Source organism: Pongo pygmaeus, chromosome 16 (assembly GCF_028885625.2).
Source record: "Pongo pygmaeus isolate AG05252 chromosome 16, NHGRI_mPonPyg2-v2.0_pri, whole genome shotgun sequence".
Lineage (NCBI taxonomy): Eukaryota > Metazoa > Chordata > Mammalia > Primates > Hominidae > Pongo > Pongo pygmaeus.
In genome coordinates this window covers 50,831,272-50,850,765 of record NC_072389.2, presented here as the reverse complement: position 1 = coordinate 50,850,765, position 19,494 = coordinate 50,831,272, and the positions used below count along the sequence as shown (strand labels likewise).

Sequence of the window (19,494 nt, the reverse complement as noted above, 5' to 3'; positions counted from 1 at the left end):
ATCGGCAGCCCGCCATGCCCCAGACCCCGGCAGTGGGCTCCCGCATGGGTAAACCTCCCTGACGGGAGCCACCCCCTGCTCCGCAGTGCCCTGTTCCATTGACTGCCCAAGGGCTGAGGAGTGCAGGCGCGTGGTGTGGTACTGGCGGGCAGTTCCTCCCACGGCTCTGGCATGGGATCCACAAGGTGAAGCCAGCTGGGCTCCTGAGTCAGGTAGGACTTGGAGAACTTTCATGTCTAGCTCAACGTTTATAAATGCACCAATCAGCACCCTGTGTCTAGCTAATCTGGTGGGGACTTGGAGAACGTTAATGTCTAGCTAAGGGATTGTAGATACACCAATCAGCACTCTGTGTCTAGCTCAAGGTTTGTGAATACACCAATCGGCACTCTGTGTCTAGCTCAAGGTTTGTAAACACACCAGTCAGCACCCTGTCAAAACGAACCAATCAGCTCTCTGTAAAACAGACCAATCAGCTCTCTGTAAAATGGACCAATCAGCAGGATGTGGGTGGGGCCAGATAAGGGAATAAAAGCAGACTGCCCTAGCCAGCAGTGACAGCCGATTCCGGTCCTATTCCACGTTGTGGTCACTTTCTTCTTTTGTTCTTTGTCATAAATCTTGCTGCTTGCTCTTTGGGTCCGCTTTGCCCTTATGAGCTGTAACACTAACTGTGAAGGTCTGCAGCTTCACTCCTGAGCCAGCAAGACCACTAACCCACCAGAAGGAAAAAACTCCAAACACATTTGAACATTAGAAGGAGCAAAGTCCGCACATGCTGCTTTTAAGAACTGTAACACTCACCACGAGGGTCCGCGGCTTCATTCTTGAAGTCAGTGAAACCAAGAACCCACCAATTCTGGACACAGTAGGAGAATGGTTTCAGCCCAGGAAGTGGAGGTGGCAATGAGCCAAGATGATGCCATTGCACTCCAGCCTGGGCAACAGAGCCAGACCACACTGCAAAGGTTAAAAAAAAAAAAAAAATCTGGCACAGTAGCTCATGCCTGTAATCCCAGCACTTTGGGAGGCCGAGGCGGGTGGATCGCTTGAGGTCAGGAGTTAAAGACCAGCCTGGCCAACATGGTGAAACCCCATCGCTACTAAAAATACAAAAATTAGCCGGGTGTGGTGGCACACATCTGTAATCCCAGCTACTTGGGACCCTGAGGCAGGAAAATCACTTGAACCAGGGAGGCACAGGCTGCAGTGAGCTGAGGTCATGCCAGCCTGGGTGACAGCAAGACTGTCTCAAAAAAACACACACACACACAAAAAAAACATTGCCCATGTCCCACCTTTTCATTCTCCCTTACCCCAGCAATTCTAAAAAAACGAGGCCAGGCGCAGTGGCTCACGCCTGTAATCCCAGCACTTTGGGAGGCCAACTCAGGCAGATCACCTTAGGCCAGGAGTTCGAGACTAGCCTGACCAACATGGTGAAACCCTGTCTCTACCAAAAATACAAAAAAAATTAACTGGGCATGGAGGCAGATGTCTGTAATCCCAGCTACTCAGGAGGCTGAGGCAGGAGAATCAATTGCTTGAGCCAGGGAGGCAGAGGTTGCAGTGAGCCAAGATTGCGCCACTGCACTCCAGCCTGGGCAACAGAGCAAGACTCTGTCTCGAAAAAGAAAAACATCAATAAATAAGGTAAATTTAACTTTCATTTACCAAATGGCACATGCAATATATTTTATAATCAAATAGTATTATGCTTTTAAGTTAGATTAAAATTCCTCTATTCTAAATTGATTGTGTCCCTCCTTCAAAGGATGGGAATGAATGCTTTGATATGACTGCAGTCTAACTGGAGAAGTAAAGTCCCTGTTGATTGAAAGATAAGACAGCTGACTGGGCATCCCCTACTTCCATCACTGGCCCCTGGTTCCAGACCTGGTCTGGACAAGTCTTTGGGACTTCATACCTTTCCATACAGCTCTTCCTGGACAAGCAATACAGACTGCCTGTGTCAAAAACTTCCTAATCTTACGTCACATGACATGGTTTGTGAGCAGCCAGGGCACCTGGCAGTGTTCAAACAGAGCTGCTGGCTAAGCAAGAATTACTCAGAGCATTCTTAATGAAAGATCCACCAAGCCAAGGATTGTCATCAACCCTTCAGCTATTTTTGCTTTTGAGGACACAGTGGTTCTTTGACTTACAATTGTTTCCTCTCAAGCCTAGGCCAGGCTGGGCCCACTCTGCTTTGGGTTTCAATAACCACAGGGTCAACCTTTAACAGATCACCTTTGTAGAACACTTCCAAAATCAAAGAGGAAAACAGTCAACAAACAGTCTCCAGCTCTTGTCGCCTACCCTATTCTTCCCGCCAGACCCGGCCCAAGCTTACTGTGAGCTGTTGGTCTGGATCTCTGTAGCTTCCAGTCTCAGGGCACGAGTGAGCACTGTGTACACAGCACAGGTCAGGCTCACACCTGGTGCCCAGGTGGAGGGACTGTTGGAAAACTCCTCCTCCTCCTCAGCTAAATCCTCCCACTTGGGCTTTCTGGGCGTATTTAATTAATTAAGTCAGCCCTAATGCTATTATCAGTTATTTACACCTCTTAACCAAATATTTTCTTATTTCAAATCCAGAAGACAGGATTTGGTAGGAAAATAATCTATTCTGGCTGGGTGTGGTGGCTCACGCCTGTAATCCCAGCACTTTGGGAGGCCAAGGTGGGCGGATCACGAGGTCAGGAGATGGAGACCATCCTGGCCAATATGGTGAAACCCCGTCTTTCCTAAAAATACAAAAATTAGCTGGGTGTGGTGGCACATGCCTGTTATCCCATCTACTGGGAAGGCTGAAGCACGAGAATCGCTTGAACCCAGAAGGCAGAGGTTGCAGTGAGCCAAGATCGTGCCACCACACTCCAGCCTGGTGACGGCGCAAGATTCCATCTCAAAAAAAAAAAAAACGAAAAAACTATCATCAAAATAATAAAATAGTAACTAACATTTATTGTTTACCAGTTGTTGTGCTGTCTCAAAGACTCCTCATAACCTTATAAATAGAATCCCCATTTTACAGATGATAAAATTGAGGGTTTGAGTAGAGATAGAGAACTTGCCTAAGGTCACAAGACTAAGCAACAGAACTTAATTCAAACTATCTAATAATTCAGGAAAAATGCCTATTGCTAAAATTATTTTATTTTATTTTGTTTTGTTTTTGAGACAGTCTCACTCTGTCACTTGTCGCCCAGGCTGGAGTGCAGCAGCGTGATCTCCACTCACTGCAGCCTCCGCCTCCTGGGCTTAAGCGATTCTCGTGCTTCAAGTCTCCCGAGTAGCTGGGATTACAAGCACCCACAACCACGCCCAGCTAATTTTTCTACTTTTAGTAGAGGCGGGATTTTGCCATGTTGGCCAGGCTGGTCTCAAACTCCTGGCCTCAAGAGATCCGCCCACCTCGGCCTCCCAAAGTGCTGCGATTTATGGGCCTAAGCCACCGGGCCTGGCCCAAGCCACTTTAAATTTGAATGAAAATAAAATAATCCCAGCACTTTGGGAGGCCAAGGTGGGTGCATCACTTGAGCTCAGGAGTTCGAGACCAGTCTGGGCAACAGGGCGAAATCCCATCTCTACTAAAAATACAAAAAGTAGCCAGGCGTGGTGGTATGCTCCTATAATTCCAGCTACTAGGGAGGTTGAGGCAGGAGAATCACTTGAACCCAGGAAGAGGAGGTTGCAGTGAGTGGAGCCTGCCTCACTGCACTCCAGCCTGGGTCACAGACCAAGACCCTGTCTCAAAAAAAAAACAGTTAAAGTAGCTTGGTTGAATCCCATGAAGTGAGGTGGGAGGTGAGAGTGAATATATGTTTTGTTTTGTTTTGTTTTTTTCTGACAGAGTGTCACTCTGTTGCCCAGGCTGGAGTGCAGTGGCATGATCTCGGCTCACTGCAACCTCCTCCTTCCGGATTCAAGTGATTCTCCTGTCTCAGCCTCCTGAGTAGCTGGGATTATAGGCGCCCACCACAACACCCAGCTAATTTTTATATTTTTAATAGAGACGGAGTTTCACCATGTTGGCCAGGCTGGTGTTGAACTCCTGACCTCAGGTGATCCACCCGCCTCGGCCTCCCTGTTATTAATTTTAGCTTACTAAATAAACTGAAAAGAAGGAAATTAAGTTTTTTTGGCAAAGAAGTGCAAAGTACAATAATCGTACTGATTTAATTTTTTAAGAGTCTTTATCTTTTAGAAATATACACTGAGATTCTTATAGTTGAAATGACTCAGAATTTGCTTGAAAATATTTTAGGAGGTGTAAGTGGATAGGGGTATAGATGAAACAAAATGGGCCATAAGTTGGCAATAATTTGAAATCAGTGGATGGATATATATGGATGTTCCTTGTGACGTCTATTTTTGTACATGTTTGATGAAAGTTTACACAATAAAAACTTAAAATGAGTGAATGAATGAAAAATCAAAAAAACAGTATGTCAGAGTGAATACTGGTTTTGCTCTTTAGTCACGGAAATGTTAAGGTTTGGGCATATTTCAATAATAGCAAGATATTAGCAATACAAGTAATAGCAACACAACTTATCATCATACATCCTCCCATATGCATAGAGCTTTACAATTCACAAGGCCCAAACCTGAGCCCACACTGGAAGTATTGATATCACTTTACAAATGGGAAAACTGAGGTTCCAAGAGGCAAGGTCACTCAAGGGTTTCACGCAAGGCATCAGCAGCAGGGCCAGAGCTAACATGAATTCTTTTTCTGATGAGCAACTTTTTCTGAATATCCTTTGTAGCCGCAATGCAGGCATTAGCAGGAGCTAGCAATTCAGAGAAGGAGCAATTCCCAGTCTGCACCTTCCAGCTCCAGGGATGGCCTCTCTGCTGCGATAGGGCAGAACAGAAGAGTCCTGTATCCCTGGGTGGCCCCACATACTGTCTCCTAGAGGGGCAGGTCTCTAAGCAGGGGCAGATCTGGGTTTTATGGGCATTGAAGCCTATACAATTTGGGGCTTCAAATTTGGGGTTTCATAACCCAAAATTACAAATACAAAATTAGATACAATATCTAATATGTATTTTGAATGAGAAAGTAAATCACAACAAATACCTGGATCCTTGGTGATCTGAGATCACCTTTGTTCTGAGATCTCTTTTAGAAAATGTATCAGAAATACAAACATAGCAATGCTTGCTAGTTACAACCTGGCTACCTCCTGGAACATGCAAAAACTCCCTGCATCCACAGCCAATAAAGGGTCAAAACAAGATTTAACTGGAGGAGGTGAAAGGAATGAGGGAGGCGACCAAAGCAAACATCATCATTTCCCTATTACATGAAGGACATTCCTGGAAACTGGCTCACAAGATTATAGAAGCTAACTCCCAAATCTGTAGTCAGCAAGCTGAAGACCCGGGAGAGCCTGTGGTGCAGTTTCAGTCTCAAGGCCAGCTCAAGACACAGGACAAGCCATGTTTCAGTTGAGTCTCAACACAGAAGAACATCCGACGTCCCAGCTCCAAGACACTCAGGCAGGGAGGGCTGATTGTCTCTCATTCACGGCAGTGTTAGCCTTTTTGTTCTATTGAGGCTTTCAGCTGATTGTGTAAGGCCAACCCACATTGGGGAAGACAATCTGCTTTGCTCAATCTACTCATTCAAATGTTACTCTCATCCAGAAACACCCTCACAGGCACACCCAGAATACCGTTTGACCAAATTTCTCTGTACCCCGTAGCCCAGTCAAACTGGAACATAAAATTAACCATCACACCCTCTGACTTAAACTCTAAGAAGGCAGGTCTAAATCTGGAAATATCTCAAAAAGGAAATTGTTACTGTCACCTGATTAGCACGACTTTGGGTGTCAAGAAAATGCCAAACATTAGCCCATAAATGAGATCCTTAGCATGATCTCCTCTTAATTTGAAATACATGCAAGTAATGTGTCCAGTAATATTTACAGCACATATCAATGGCACTGCATTAGATACTTCATGAAACCAGGAAGGCAACTGACTGTTTCCCCTTCCTGTCAATATTCTGAGTCCTGCTGTATTAATTCTGTTTTTCAATGTCTGTATTTTTTTATGGTTTGACATTTTGGGGCCTTGCTAATCCCAGAGAGACTGCCCCTCCCAGCACTAGCTAACTCTGAGAGATGATAAATGGCTTGCCTGACTTGCCTATGACCACACCTTTGATATGTAAACCAATCAATCCAGAGCCATATTCTGAACTACCTCCTCTATCTGGCTTTTACACTCCAAGAGGCAATTTTCCTCTGCCCTGATTATTCCAAGGTCAGGCATCAGACAACTACGACTACAGGCAGCTCATGCACCCTGGAGCATTCTAACATTATTCAAACTAGCCAATCCCAAACCTGGCCAGCCCTTTCCCCTGCCTCACAATACAGTCTTTTGTCTGTTCTTTCCCCTCACTTTTTCTGCACCCTGACCTATGCAGGTGCTTTCCCATATGGCCCCATGTGGGGTGTTATGCCTCCTGTTTCTAGGGAACTGTGAGGAAGAGCTTCTTCCTTCATAGCAGTCACCTCCTGATCTGTTGGCCTCACCATACTTGATTAAAACAAATCCCAGATACATTGTAATACATCTAGATTAAAATGCATGTGCCAACTATTCAGTCAGATGGAAGCTTTTACGTGTTTAACACATTTTTGCTCGGCTTCTTCTCCTCACATATCCACTAAACTGTCAGGTGGCATTTAAAAAGCCAGGCGTGGTGGCTCATGCCTGTAATCCCAGCACTTTAGGAGGCCGAGGCAGGTGGATCACTTGAGGTCAGGAGTTCAAGACCAGCCTGGCCAACATGGTGAAACCCTGTCTCTAAAAAATACAAAAATTAGCCAGGCATGATGGCGGGTGCCTGTAATCCCAGCTACTCAGGAGGCTGAGGCAGTTGAAACGCTTGAACCTGGGAGGCGGAGGTTGCAGTAAGCCAAGATTGCGCCACTGCACTACAGCCTGGGCACAACAGAGCAAGACTCCGTCTCAAAAAGGAAAAAAAAAAAAAGACGCCATCTCTATAATGCAATTTAATTACATATTACCGAAGAATGTTACAATTATGTGGGTGATTGAGCTAAATTTTTGCAACTAAATAACATAGCTACAGTTTGAGTTTTTAATGCAGTAACGGCTCTAGAAGCAGCAGCACGTGGCCTTCCTTTCCTTTGTCATATACTATCCTCCATTCTATTGAAACTTAAGATATCTTCTCCACCAAGAAAAATCTTCACATCTATTTTATCCATTTAACCTTGATAAAGGAGGGCATCAGCCAGAAGTGCTCAGAAAAGAAGGTGAGAAACAAGTTTTCTGCAGCATATAAGTCTATGTGCAAATTCAGGTTTATACCTACACTGAATTTGTCTCAATCACACAGGGGCTAAGTTTGCAGAACTGAAAATCAGGAAAGATAATCTAAGCTGAATTTTTATTAGAATTTTTACCTGCACAAATGATATACGGTTAAATTACTTACATTTAGCTATGCTAAATATGGTGGCTCATGCCTGTAATCCCAACACTTTGGGAGGCTGAGGCAGGCGGATCATGAGGTCGGGAGATTGAGACCATCCTGGCTAACATGGTGAAACCCTGTCTCTATTAAAAATACAAAAAGTTAGCCAGGCATGGTGGCACGCACCTGTAGTCCCAGCTACTCAGGAGACTGAGGCAAAAAAATTGCTTGAACCTGGGAGGCGGAGGTTGCAGTAAGCTGAGATCCCACCACTGCACTCCAGCCTGGGCGACAGAGCAAGACTCCATCTCAAAAAGAAAAAAGAATGTTTCCACAAGTATTCATTGAGCGCCTACTATATATAAGGATGCATGCTGAGAGACAGCAATTTCTCCAGGCCTGGCCCCCTCCCACTCTTTTAGCTAGGGCATTGAGGCTTTACACGGGAAAACAAAGTTCTGGAAAGTGATCGCACAAAGGGGCAGCTCTGAGTAGGAGAATCTTCTGGTGATGGAACAAATTAACCCTCCTGTTGGAGGAGAAACAAAACCAGTTTGACATGGGCTGATTTTGACAAATCAGTTAGGAGACTATTGGAGTGGTCCAGGTGTGAGCGATAAGCTCCTGAATTAGGTATTAGCACTAGAAATGCAAACAAAGATTCAGATAAGATAGAGGCTGGGAAGAGAGAATAATTTCGGGAGATGTGGGAAAGGCTTCTGGAAGGAAAAAAAAAAAGTCAAAGTTGACATCTAGGCAGCTGAAGAAAAAGGAATTATGTGAGCAGAAAAAGGGAAGTTATGGCAGCGACCTGTTTGGGCTACTTTTGGACAGTTGGGTTCAAGACTTTGAAAGTAGAATCACTTGCAATGAGAATCTCCTAACTGTGGATATAAAGGAGGGCAGTCTAGCGCACTGGGAAGAGGGAGAAATGAGATTGGATAGGCATGTGTTACTAAACTTTAGGTCTGAGAGCTTAATCCCAGACAATGGCAATTTGATCTAGGGGTCACAAAGCAGCAACCTGCAGGCCAAGTGCAGGCCAGAGCTGTGTTTTGCTTGGCTCGCAGTGCTTTTCTTGAATTTTGAATTAGTCATCAACATTAAAAAATTTGGAGATCTTGACAAAAAATATTCCAGATTCTTGGCCTCTAACACTAAGCCCACATTCTCACATGGAAGCTCTTGGCTGGAGCTGAGCAGTCATTGGTCTTCTCCACCATGCACAAGGTTTCAGTTCACTCCAGCCCCACTCAGCCTATGTTGTTCATTTGTTACCTGCTCAGCCCTGGTGTGCATTTCAGCCTGTGGTTACTGCTAATGGCAGTGAGAGCCCTTGGAAGCTCTTAATAAAACTGGATTTAGAAAGAGTCCCCAGGGGAAGTTGAGAGAATGAATTGGAGCAATTCAGTTGAGTTCAGCATTTTTGAGTGTTTACTAGATGCCAGGGATTGTGCTAGGCACTGCACAGCCAGTGATGGGTAAGAAGAGTCTGTCTGTTATAACAGGAAAGACCAGGAATATGAAGATCCATTAAGTGGCTGTTTCAGAAATTCAGGCACAGTGAGGGTGGGGTCTGGGCAATGGGAACAGAGATGAAGGGTGTGAATGTGAGACACACATTGACATTTTTGCGACAGTCAGCTATAGGGGATAAAGAAGAAGGAAGAATGTGAACGATGACATTATATCCACTTGTTCAGGTGAATATAATGAAGACAGGATGTAAGTAGCAATACTAGAGTTACTCAAAGTGGAGTAAAGGTCCAAGGCACTGTGAGGGAGAAGGAAAGCACCCCCCTTGAAAACTGAATGAGTGTTGTTCCGAGAAAGGATAGCGGCTGTGCTCTTCCTCTTGGCACACCTCCTATTGAGTAATGGCAGTGCTATTCTTGCCTGTGTGTTCAGGAACTGGATTACTATATTGTTAACAAATAAAGAAAATGGAGCAATCTTCACTTAGCCCTGCAGGGCCATGTTGAAACTCTCCCTCTGGAGCTGTTACGAATCCAAACATTTGTTTAAATATTAAGCTGTGAAGCAAGTACACCAGTAGTGGTCCAGGACCGAGTCATCAGGGAAACAGGAACAATCTATATAGCTCTCTGATGATTCAAGGACTGGGAGCTGCACTGGGGTTCTTTAGTTCCCTCACTCTTCAGGGGCAAAACTGTAGGAATTCTCTTTGCAGAGTTACTGATTAAGAGTTGCTAATGAGGACTTTACAATGAAACAGTGGCTCCCTTTGCTCCTGAGAAATTTCCTACAAATTATCCTGACCTATGCTTATTTTACAATCAGAGAATGCATTATAACAAGAGAACTGACAATTTCACCAAACCAATACAACTGCGAAGCAGAAAACAAAAATTATATTTACATAAGGAAAATGCTTGCATTCAGATTCCAGGAAAGAAAAAATATGTCAGTCAATTGGATTATTTCAACTGAAAGTTAAGAGTTTTGACTGAATTATATAGGGAAAAAAAAAAAAAAAGAACACCTTGTTTTTCTGCTTGCTGTAGCCAGTGGGAGCCTGACTTCTCACATTCTAGTACATAAATAAGCACAACTTAGCTCCCCTTCAACCCCACCACTCATAGTTGGCCTCTGGTCAGGTAATTTTCAGGTTTCCTTTCTAGTCTGTATATGCCTGTGTGTGCCCATCTGCAGACTGTGGGACATGACTCACTGGAAAAAGAAGCCTGATGTGGAATCAACGTACTCCCAGTCACACAACAGGGATGAACTTGTTTTCCTGAGTTTGTTAAATGACCACATTAAAATTACTCATCAGCCTCAGAAGCATTGGGATTTCCACTCAGAGTCTCACATGCAAGGAGTTCATTGTAAACCAGACTGGCCATTTCATTCAAGTATATCATTCCTTGGAATCCAGTGTGTGAGGTCTTACCATAATGAGAAAACACTCTTTAATTACAAGGTATACATTTGCTATTTGGACATAGTTGGAGAGACTCTAAACTCAATCCTTTAATAGTTGAGACAGAATGAGGTGTAGACAGCTCACGTCTCTCCTGTGTCCAGCTAGATGACACTGACCCATTCCTGGTGAAGCTTTGAGGGCATATCAAGAGTCAAGAGACCCAGGACCACAGTCCAGGGAGTGCTAGGTACAGCTCATCCTGACCCATTTTGGGCCATGTTTTCTTCATCAATGGAATAAAGGATCAGGTTGGGTGGCATCGAAGGTCCCCTGCTTCTCTAAAACTTTGCTATCCTCTAAATGAGAAAAGGAAAATGGAAGTTCACAAGCAGGCTTTCAAATGGGGACACTTGTTCTAATAACTCCTTAGATTGATCAGAGATGTGAATTTTTGTGGCGAAGAATAACAAGGCTTTAATAAGCAGTTCTGGAACACAGTTAGAATGGAAACCATTCCTCTCAATCTCTCCCCGCAAGTCCCCAAATCATTTGTGGAAGTCTTGATATGTGACAGGCATTGTGCTATGCACTTTACATAATTACTCACAAAAACCAGAGAGGTGGGAATTATTATTCCCATTTTATAAGTGAGGAAATGGAGATTGCAAGACCATGAGATAGTCATTTAGCCATTCTGAGTCCATTTCCCTGAGTGTAAAATAAGTGGAGGTGTCTAGTTGCCATTAAAGACCTTTCTTACTCAATGATTCAAAACAAGCTTGGATTTGATCACCTAGACCTTGAAAGGCTCATAATTTTCCTCCAAACTGAGATGGCCCCTCATCCATCTCAAGCATCATTTATGTGCTCACAGAAACACAAAACCACATTTACTAGACCCAGCACTGTCTTGAAGAGCTCTCACAATCTATACTCCAAACATGGTAGTTGTTAAAATACATCATTTTCCTACGGAGACATCATGGGCTACCTTCGAACAAATAGCCAAAGATATAAGACAGTTATCATAGGGTGAAATCACCACAATCCCCACTTCCAGAAGCAGCCCTCCCTCCCAGAAGTCAGGAATTGGTACCAGGATAAAGACATAGCCATTTTCTCTCCATTCATGTAGCTAGGGCCAGAGCTGCTGGTTCCCAGCTAGGCAGAATGAAAGTTCCCTGAGGGCTGGGCTAGGGCCAAAATGTGGAGATTCATTGTGATCAGAAGGGAGTCACCCCATGGTATTTAAAGATGATCATCAACATCATCACCTATCACCCACCATGCATTTACAAAGTACTTACGATGTACATGGCACAACAGCTAACCTAGGTCACTTGCTGAAGAGGCCAAGTTTTTCTTTTCCTAACAGTCAAAATCATGAAGCTGAATATGGCTTTAACAACTTCAGGCAGGATCCTAGGGACCACACAGGGTGTCTGTAGAAGGAAAGCACATGGGAGACTCTTCTGTGTAGGTTGGGTAAGAGATCCTAAGAGCAAGTGATGGACATGTCGGGATCATGACTTAAAAGAGATGGTGCCTAGTTGTAGCCATTTTTTTTAAACCAATTGTCCATTTGGTAGAACCAGTTGTATTAATTTTCTAGGGCTGCCATAACAAAACACTATAGACTAGATGAAGTCTAGAACAGAAATTTATTTTCTCAAAGAACAGAAATTTATTTTCTCAAAATTCTGGAGATTGAAAGTCCAAGACCTCGGTGCTGATGAGCCTGGTTTCTCCTGGGATCTCTCTCCCTGGTTTGCAGATGGCCACCTTCTCACTGTGCCTTTGCGTGGCCTTTTCTCTGTGCACATGTGCTCCTGACGAGTCTTCTTCTTATAAGGATACTATTCATATTGGATTAGGGCTCCACCCTAATGACCTAACTTAATTATCCTTTTTTTTTGAGACAGAGTCTCGCTCTGTTGCACAGGCTAGAATGCAGGGCATGATGATCTTGACTCAATGCAACCTCCTCCTCTCAGGTTCAAGCGATTCTCATGCCTCAGCCCCCTGAGTAGTTGGAATTACACCACTCAGTGTGTGCACACTACCCCACCCAGCTAATATTTTGAATTTTTAGTAGAGACGGGGTTCCTCTATGTTGGCCAGGCTGGTCTCAAACTCCCAGTCTCAAGCAATCTGCTTACCTCGGCCTCTCAAAGTGCTAGGACTACAGGCGTGAGCCACCATGCCTGGCTAATTATTCTTTTACTGAGACAAGGTCTTGCTATGTTGCCCAGGCTAGCCTCGAACTTCTGAGCTCAAGCAGTTCTCCCACCTCAGCCTCCCAAGTAGCTGGGGCTACAGGTGCTCATCACCACTTCTAACTAAGGCACTATCTCCTAATACAGTCACATTCTAAGATACTGGGGGTTAGGGTTTCAATATATGAGTTTGGTGAGTCCATAACACCAGTATTTGGCCTTCCCAAAGTTACAGACATAGATAGTCCCAGTGTGTTCTAAATTTCCGAGGGTTTTTTTGTTCTGTTTTGTTTTTTTCCACAAAGTTCTCTACCTCCTGTCCCAATTTAGCACTTTCTCAATGTAAATCACAGGGATGGTTGGCTAGATCTACTTTTCTTTATTATTATTACCATCTACATCTGGGGATTACAAAGATTTTTAAGGCTGGGATTAAGAAGCAACTAGTTGGCTTCCAGCCAGGCCTGGGCAGCTTTTCATAAGCTATCCAAACTGCTCCTATTTACCAAGTCTTCAGAGTCAAAGAGGAGTTATATAGTAGATAGTGGAGCAGGGAAAGGTGAAAGGAGAAGAAAAAAGTACATCTATGCCCAGAAATGCCTTGTCATGGGTCTGTCTCCATTCTTTATAAGACATTTCCTGTGTTACAACACATTGGATTAACAAAGCTAGACACAGGCAACATGGAGGAGAAACTGTTCTGCAAAGGAATCCGGTTTCCTTTCAACATTCAGTTTCATTTTCACTGGCAGAACACCAGCCACACAGACACGCACACACAGACCCTGGGCCCTGACTGACATTTCAAGCACCCCCGTTCCAGATGTGTTTATATATTTGTCCAGCTAGAGATAAAAAAAAAAAAAAGCCCCAAATTTAAACAAAGTCATTTCCCAAACCACCAGCCGTCTCCTTAATGAATTTTGTTTTTTGGACTTAGTCACAAGCAACCCTTTTTAACCCACTTATTCATTCAATAAATAATGAGTACCTCCCCAGGCTTGGGGATATAAGGCCATAAGTTTGGGAGGGATACAGATAAGTTCTGATAAATGGTACCTACTTCAGCCCTCTACACCAAGTGCAGTGCTGGGTGCCTTAAATACTTAGGAAAGTGTTATTATCTCCACTGTACAATGAAGAAGCCGAGGCTAAAAGAAATTCAAAAGCCAAGGTTAGGCTGGGCGTGGTGGCTGCTTTGGGAAGCAGAGAAGGGCAGATCACTTGAGGTCAGCAGTTCAAGACCAGCCTGGCCAATATGATGAAACCCTGTCTCTATCAAAAAATACAAAAATTATTGTATTGTTCTGAGAGAGAGTCTTTAGCCTTCCCAGAAATGCCAAAGGGGTGCACAGCACAAAAATGGAACAGAGCCCTGCATTATAGCAATGGGCAGCACAGGCAAAGCCAGGGGCTCTGCTCAGTGTCTTTGAGCAAAAAGCCAGGTTGGAATTTTGATAAATAAAAGAGATGAAGAGGAAAGGAAATGAGCCCAGATTCCACCTGAAGACCCTTTCTCCCTTTCCACCAATTCCTGTTCAGCAGGTGCCCTAAATCCTCTCCCCTTCAGGTTTCAGCTGCAGCCGACCCCTCGAGCGCCCCCTCTGTCCCACGCGCAGTGTCGGTGGATGACTGTGTCACTCCCTGGTCCCCGGACGCCGAGCACCCACTCCCGCTCCAGGACGGTGCCGAGTGACAGTCAACAGGTGGAAGGCGCCAGAAACGTCCACACACCAAGACCACGGATACTTCGGTTTTTAAGCACCCCTCGCGGGTTGGCCTCTCCGCGGCCCTGAGGCTCTGACACTCCGAGAAGGAAGCAAGAGTCCCAAGACCCGGGTTCCAGACAAGGGCAGCAAGAGCTGCGGGTGTCCGGAGTTGAGGAAGCAAAGTTTGGGGCGCGGCGCACCGGGTCTGCGGAGTCCCAGCTGCGGAAACCCAGTTAAGCTAACAAATAGCCTCAGTGGTGGTCGCTGTCCCCGCCCAGTCTCCCTCCGCTGGCCCAGGGCCAAATATCGGCCGCGGATGCCTCTTACCCAGGCGTGAGCGGAGCCTTCGGTCACTGCGTTGGCGCAGCAAAAACCGCCGCTCCCTTCTGGGTCTCAAGGCCTGGACTGGGGCCCCGCCCGCCGGCCCTCCGGGCGGAGGCTGGAGGCGGGGAAAGCGAGGCTCCCCCCAGGAAAGGTCGCGAAAAGTCCCGCCGTGCCCTGCCCGGCGCCGCAGCCCAGGCACCATGGTCAGTGAACACACCAGGACTTTGAGCGCTCACGGGGCACAGAACCAGGAACAAGCGTCCATCCGGCCTGGGGCGCTGCCGGCTGGGCAGACTCGCCCCTTGCGCGCCCTGAAGGGCGGCCCCGCAGGCTGGGGCTCACCGGCGGAGGACACCGAGGCCACCTGACGCTTCCGCCCCTGGGTGCCAACAGCGTTTTGTAATCAGGGCAGGCAAAAGCGGAGGCGGGGCGCTGTGGAGAGAGGCTCTGGCTGTTCCCACTGGGTCCTCCTATGTGCCCTGGACTTCTCACCAGGTTCTCACAGCTGCCCAGAAACACAGGTATTCCCGCGCTTGTTTCACAGAGAAGGTGACCGAGGTTCAGCTTTGGTGTGCGCTGGAGCCCTTCCTTCAAAACGCGCAGGCAGGGGTAAGCTGGCTTCCAGCCACTGGCCTCCACAGTGTCCCATCCCATATTCATGACTGGACATTTTCAATTGGCGGCTCTTTCCAGGTGGATGTAAAGTCTCAGTGAGTGGTTCTCCACCATACCGGATTCAGTAACCCTTCTTACAATAAATACAGGGTGTCCCAAAAGTCTCATAACCTGAGAAGTGCAAGTGCTAGAAGCTTTCAAAAAAACAAACAAAACCAAAAAACCCTTGAAAGTTTGAGTTTCTTTTATACTTATTTGGTTTTATGAATTTTGAATATATATATATTTATATATATATATATATATTTTTTTTTTTTGAAACAGAGTCTCACTGTGTTGCCCAGGCTGGAGTGCAGTGAGTAGAGCAATCTCGGCTCACTGCAACATCTGCCTCATGGGTTCAACCAATTCTCGTGTCTCAGCCTCCTGAGTAGCTGGGACTACAGGTGTGCGCCACCATGCCCGGCTAATTTTTGTATGTTTCAGTAGAGATGAGGTTTCACCATGTTGGCCAAGCTGGTCTCAAACTCCTGGCCTCAAGCGATCTTCCCTCCTGGGCCTCCCAAAGTGCTGGGATTACAGGCGTGAGCCACCATGCCCAGCCTTGAATATTATTTTTTTAAATGTTTTCAACTGATATTTTTTATCTTTAATCAAAGGGACTGACTGTATCTATGGCAAAATCATCATGAACAATATAATACAAACGCAGACTGTAGACTTTTATTGGTAACTCAATTCCATCTGCAGCATTGCTTCTGTGACGATTTTCTTCTTCTTTTTTTTTTTTTTTGAGGCAAAGTCTCACTCCATCGCCCAGACTGGAGTGCAGTGGCATGATCTCAGCTCACTGCAACCTACACCTCCCAGATTCAAGTGATTCTCCTGCCTCAGCCTCCCGAGTAGCTGGGACTACAGGCATCCACCACCACCCATAGCTAACTTTTGTATTTTTAGTAGAGACAGGGTTTCACCATGTTGGCCAGGCTGGTCTTGAACTCCTGACCAAATGATCCACCCACCTTGGCCTACCAAAGTGCTGGGATTACAGGCGTGAGCCATCGCACTCAGCCAACATGATTTTTTGAAATGGCAAATAACTCTGGTAAAGAAGCTCTGAACAAAACAAAGTATACTCTTTTCTTCCTTTATTCCAATAGAAACATTCCTGGAAATTTTAGTATGAAAACCATGCAAAATGCTTAATGTTTATAATTATCTGAACTAGAACCCAAATAACTTTACCAAAAAAATGGTTTTTTGCATACTTGAATGTTGGTGCAAGGCACAGGACACCAGAAATTGTGCAGGACTCTGGACATTTAATTGGGTTTTTGGTTTTTTGGGTTTGTTTTTTTTAATTGAGACAGGGTCTCACTCTGCTACCCAGGTTTGAGTGCAATGGTGCGATAACAGCTTCCTGCAGTCTCGACCTCTGGAGCTTAAACAGTCCTCCTACCTCAGCCTCCCAAATAACTGAGACCACAGGCATATGCCATCATGCCCAACTAATTTTTTTCTAAATTTATTTATTTTTCTGTAGAGATGGAGATCTCACTACGTTGCCCAGGCTGGTCTTGAACTCCTGGGCTCAAGCCATCCTCCCACCTCAGCCTCTCAAGGTGCTGGGATTAGAGGAGTGGGCCACCATGTCCGGCCAGGACAGTTCATTGTTATATGGCCCTGTTCACATAGCAGGGGAGGTTGGCTTCCTTGGTTCCCACTCTCTAAATGCCAATAGACTCTCTCCCAAATTTATGACAAATAAAAAGTCCCCTCCTATATTTCCAAAATGCTTCACCCCACCTCCCAGTCCCATCACCCTCCACATCCAAGCCAAGAAGCCCTGGTTTAAATGGGAAGGATGCAGGCAGGAAGGAGTCACAGGAGATGTGCTGCCTGCTGGGTGGTTTGAGACTGATGGCTGTGGAATCAGATTCAGAGTTAAGAAACATGTCCTAGCTGGGTGCGGTGGCTCATGCCTGTAATCCTAGCACTTTGGGAGGCTGTGGCGGGAAGATCACGAGGTCAGGAGTTCGAGACCAGCCTGGCCAGCATGATGAAACCCCGTCTCTACTAAAAATACAAAAAAATTAGCCGGGCATTGTGGCACGTGCCTGTAGTCCCAGCTACTCGGGAGGCTGAGGCAGGAGAATTGCTTAAACCCGGCAGGCGGAGGTTGCAGTGAGCCAAGATCGTGCCACTGCACTCCAGCCTGGGCAACAGAGGGAGACTCCATCAAAAAAGGAAGGAGGGAGGGAAGGGAGGGGAGGGGGAGGGAAATGTCCTGACCATATCCCACATGCTGAGAGCCTCCACTGTATGTATTCCACTATCTCACTCAAGAGCCCTCCTTCCAATGCAAAAGAGAACACTTCAAAGGAGAACAGAAGTTGTAACTTGCCCATCAGACAAGGAAGGGGACTGAGAGTTGACTCACTTACTCATGCAGTCATTCTTTCATCTGATGGATATTCTCTGAGTCCTTGCCTTCTGTGTCCAGCAAGCCCTGTGCCTGCTGTCTAGGCATACACTGTTGAAAAAAATCAGACTTGATTCCTACCCATGTGAAGTTTGCAGAGGAATGAAAGTGCACTTGGGGATATGGGAAACTGAAAGAAGAATCATTAAAGGATGGGAAGAGGAAGTGATAGGAAGAGCTAGCACTAAGAGGAACACATCCCAATTCAAGAACATCCGGGAGAAGGAAAACAAATCAAAATCAGGGCTCTGGGAAGATTTGCAGGCACATGGGCAGGAAGGGCTGGCAACAGGAATGGGTGGAAATAGAGAGTGGAACAGTGAAAGGGATCCTTATCACAAGAAAGGGAAGGCTCAGGAGGAAGATCAGAGCAAAGAGGCTGATCCTCCTGTACTGTCTTTCCTGCCTGATCAGCAAGCCCCACCCTCATCCCTTCCCTGCGGCAAATGCTTCCTGGGTGAGTAGCTAGAGAAACAACTCATACCCTAGCCTCCCCAGCAAACCCTCCCTAGCTGGGACAGTAACCCAGCCAAGGCTTCACAGCTAAGCAATGAGACTTGTGGGAGAGTTGGGAATGAGTTCCTGCTATGCATCAGGGAGCAAGCATCACATGGTGTTTCATCCTGCCAAACCACAAGGCAGTCTCAGAACCAGATAGGCAGATGAACAGGGTGTATTAGTTTGTTTTCACACTGCTGATAAAGACATACCCAAGACTGGGAAGAAAAAGAGATTTAATTGGACTTACAATTCCATGTGGCTGGGGAGGCCTCAGAATCATGGCGGGAGGCGAAAGGCGCTTCTTACATGGTGGCAGCAAGAGAAAATGAAGAAGAAGCAAAAGCAGAAACCCCTAATAAACCCATCAGATCTCGTGAGACTAACTCACTATCATGAGAATAGCACTTGAGAGACCAGCACCCATAATTCGATTATCTCACCCTGAGTCCCTCCCACAACACGTAGGAATTCTGAGAGATACAGTTCAAGTTGATATTTGGGTGGGGACACAGCCAAACCATATTACAGGGCAATACTTGTGTTTTATGCCTTGCTTTTAAAAGACAGCCCCAACACCTCCCAAACATGCTGTTTTCCTCACAGCTAATCTGCTTATCAAATAATAACTAAAACTACATCAGTCTACAGGGTAGCTGGAGTATCCTCATCTGTGTCATTGAAGGTCAAGTTGTTGTTGTTGCTGTTGTTTTCAGACAAGAAGCACTAATGTATATGGAGGTTCTATCTCAATCAGCATTCTCAGTTGCAAGAAAGAAACCAGCTCTGGATGCCTTAAGTAGAAAAGGAACATTAGGCTGGGCACAGTGGCTCACGCCTGTAATCCCAGCACTTTGGGAGGCCAAGGCAGGTGGATCACGAGGTCAGGAGATCACCACCGGCCTGGCCAAGGTGGTGAAACCCCGTCTCTACTAAAAATACAAAAATTAGCCAGGTGTGGTGGCAGGTGCCTGTAATCCCAGCTGCTCAGGAGGCTGAGGCAGAGAATTGCCTGAACCCGGAGGTTGAGGTTGCAGTGAGCTGAAATCGCGCCACTGCACTCCAGCCTGGGCAACAGAGTGAGATTCTGTCTCAAAAAAAAAAAAAAGAAAAGAAAAGGGACATTAAAAGGCACTCAAGGATTCACAGAACCATTAAAATGATGGGTAATGATGGGAGGAGAAGTGCACAGGAATGAGGACAGCTCTGGAGAATCAAAAAGCAGAATGCCCACCTTCTTTTAGCAGAAACAGCCTGGCTACCCCCAGGATGCTCCCATGTCATCACAAATTACT

General features: G+C 45.7%; 1 protein-coding gene across 5 annotated transcripts in view; it reads right to left on the bottom strand.

The window, feature by feature from the left end:
* The window catches only part of SQOR (sulfide quinone oxidoreductase), a 55,329-nt gene extending 37,045 nt beyond the window's left edge, over positions 1-18,284 (bottom strand). Inside the window, exon 1 of one of the 5 annotated variants that reach the window (XM_063652209.1) lies at positions 17,660-18,284. The gene's annotated coding sequence lies outside the window, so the exon portion shown is untranslated. Of the gene's footprint in view, positions 1-11,686; positions 11,798-14,607; positions 15,025-17,659 lie in introns of those variants that run through there. The other 4 variants (XM_063652210.1, XM_054450672.2, XM_054450673.2 and 1 more) reach the window with 4 other exon arrangements.
* Between the last annotated feature and the right edge of the window lie 1,210 nt (positions 18,285-19,494).